Here is a 3,079-nt window from a genome sequence, read left to right as displayed (position 1 = left end):
TCTTCATCACATTGGATGTCTGCATCATCTCTAAATACTAATGAATGTGGTGTTTCTATTGCTTTCACCTCCATTACTTTCTGAAAAACAGTAAGAACACAGTTTACTATTGTAAAGATATAGTGTTTTCATAGCTGTGTATATAACCTCAGACATCTTACCTGGACATATTGGTATCTTTGCTCTTTTACCCGTTTCTCTCAAACAGTACAGTGTATGATTGTTTCATTCTTATTTGGTGTTTGTATACAATAAAAGTCTTTCTGATCTTTCTCTGTATAAATACCATATATGTTCACTAACTAGTCTAAAACTAGACACCTGCTTAGGCTTTCACCTAAAACTCCAATCAGCAGTGTTTGATAGGCACCAGACTGAAATCTATTCTGTTTTGAATGTGTGGTTAACAGTGTTGACAGCAGTGTGTTAGCATTTGAACAAAGTGCTGTAAATCTACAGTGTTGTGCACGTTGTGGTTAAAGTCATGGGATAAGTGTGTAGAGTTTAGAAAACTGTGTTCAAGCAATGAAAAATGAACTAGAGTTTGGTCCACATGAACTGCTGCTGTGGAGACTGTAGTTAGAGTTTTGTACATGTGACTCCAGTTGTGCCCACTGTTGTTTATCAATCGAAAAAAACTGTAAGGGCTGGCTAATATTCGTTCAAATATCATTATTTCTTTAAATATTCGAATGATATTCGAATATCGAAGTTCGGAGTCAAAGCCCTAGTACATACATACATACATACACACAATTTAATCTCTTCTTTTCTAAATGAAATAGGATTAGTCCAACGAATCGTTTGGTTTGTAACCTAACCGAAAGCCTCGTACCGAACGCTTCAATACCAATACGTGTATCGTTACCCCCCTAGTAATTAAATAGTCTTATTTAGACCTGTAACTTATCTACTAGAGAGAGGAATTAGGTATGGTAACACTTTACCACCCATTTACACAGGCAGACAGATAGTGGTTAAGTCTTAGTCTAAAGAAGACCTCAGCAGGAGCAGTCTGGTCTAAGTTAATCCCCCCCTGCAGCTTTGATGTATCTAAAAGCTAACATTACAGTTTGTTAGGAAGATTTGGCAAGGGAAAGTCTGCATTAGCCTCGGGGCTAAGCCCCCCCTGTCTTTCAGTCCTAGTGACGTCCCTGCCACTGATGCTATTGCATGTATTTCATATGTTCTAAATAATCTAAAGTCTTTGGTCAGTCTGACAGTTAGAGTCCCAGTCAGAGTAGTGTAGTTTCTCTGCAGCTTTCTGCAGCTTTCTGCTCTCAGACTAAACTACCAGAAAGAGGGGCTAACATTACCTTCAGCTGGAGCTCCAGACGGAGGAAAGTGAAATAAAACAGATATCCACCATGAGAGGAGACGTTCTCTAAATCTAAATCCTGCAACAGAGCGAAGAACATAACTGCAACACAAGCTGGGAGGAATTTATTTATTCTTGTTTAAGGAAACGCCCTGAATCAAAATCATGTGCTGAGATAAACTTTCTTTCAGGGAAAAGGGAACAGAGACACACACACACACAGACACACACACACAGACACACAGACACACAGACACACACACACACACACACAAGCTGGGTAAGTGAAAACGAAACTAAACAGGGAACACCCACACAAGAATTCCAGTAATCCCCCCAGGAGCATTTAGTGCAACAGTGGAGAGAAACCTGGGACAGACCCAGAGTCTTGGTCTGTGTGTGTGTGTGTGTGTGTGTGTGTGTGTGTGTGTGTGTGTGTGTGTGTGTGTGTGTGTGTGTGTGTGTGTGTGTGTGTGTGTGTGTGTGTGGAGTGTGTGTGTGTGTGTGTGTGTGTGTGTGTGTGTGTGTGTGTGTGTGTGTGTGTGTGTGTGTGTGTGTGTGTGTGTGTCTCTGTTCCCTTTTCCCTGAAAGAAAGTTTATCTCAGCACATGATGTTTATTCAGGGAGTTTCCTGTAACAAGAATAAATAAATTCCTCCCAGCTTGTGTCTCAGGTATTTCCCTCGGTCTGTTGTAGGATTTAGGATTAGAGAACGTCTCCTCTCATCCCTCTTTCTGTTAGTTTAGTCTGAGAGCAGAAAGCTGCAGAGAAACTAACACATCTCTCACAGACTCTTGGTCTGGGTCTGGTCTATGGTGATGAACAGTGACAATAATAGTCACAATAAAGATATAGAAACTATGACTGGAAATAAAAAACACATGTACACACACCTTCTCCGTGAACCATCACCTTATCGTGGTGGAGAGGTTTGTGTGTCTCTGTGAACCTGAGGGCTGTGTTGTCTGGAGCTTTGTGCTCCTGGTAGGGTCTCCCAAGGCAAAGTGGTCTCAGGTGAGGGGCCAGACAAAGAATGGTTCAAAAACCCCAATGGAAAAACAAGGTAGAAATGGAGTGACCCTGCCCGAGGGAAGCCCGGGCCCCCCGTCTGGAGCCAGGCCCAGACGGGGCTCGTCCGGCCAGCGCCTGGTGGCCGGGTTTGCCACGGCGGCCCGGCCGGCGGCCGAAACCAAGCTACGTGGCTCCCATCTCTCCAGCCCATGGGCCCACCACCTGTGGGAGGAACCGCTGGGGGTGGTGCGCTGCCACATGGGTGGCAGTGAAGGTCAGGGGCCTCGACGGACCAGACCCGGGCAGCAGACGCTGGCTCTGGGGAACGTGGAACGTCACCTCTCTGTGGGGAAGAGGCCGGAACCGGTGCGGGGAGGTGGAGCGCTACCGGTTGGATCTGGTGGGGCTTACCTCTACGCACAGTCTCGGTTCTGGAACCGTACTCCTGGATAGGGTTGGACTCTTTTCTTCTCTGGAGTTGCTCAGGGTGTGCGCGGCGGGCGGGTGTGGGGATACTAACAAGCCCCCGGCTGGCGCCGCTACGTTAGTTTACCCCGGTGGACGAGAGGGTCGCCTCCCTACGCCTGGCGGGTTGTGGGGGGAAAACTCTGACTGTTGTTTGTGCATATGCACCAAACAGGAGTTCGGAGTATTCGGCCTTCTTGGAGACCTTGAGTGGAGTCCTGCATGGGGCTCCAGTGGGGGACTCCATTGTTCTGCTGGGGGACTTCAACGCACACGTGGGCAATG

At 46.6% G+C, this 3,079-nt stretch overlaps 1 protein-coding gene across 1 annotated transcript in view; it reads right to left on the bottom strand.

Annotated features, from left to right (window-relative positions):
- The window catches only part of LOC120545317, a 376,621-nt gene extending 375,059 nt beyond the window's left edge, over positions 1 to 1,562 (bottom strand). The window contains exon 1 of the mRNA XM_039779567.1: positions 1,317 to 1,562. The gene's annotated coding sequence lies outside the window, so the exon portion shown is untranslated. The remainder of the gene's footprint in view (positions 1 to 1,316) is intronic.
- Between the last annotated feature and the right edge of the window lie 1,517 nt (positions 1,563 to 3,079).

The sequence above is a fragment of the Perca fluviatilis genome, chromosome 17, assembly GCF_010015445.1.
Source record: "Perca fluviatilis chromosome 17, GENO_Pfluv_1.0, whole genome shotgun sequence".
Lineage (NCBI taxonomy): Eukaryota > Metazoa > Chordata > Actinopteri > Perciformes > Percidae > Perca > Perca fluviatilis.
The sequence above is the reverse complement of the archived record's forward strand: the minus strand, read 5'-3'. Positions and strand labels throughout refer to the sequence as shown.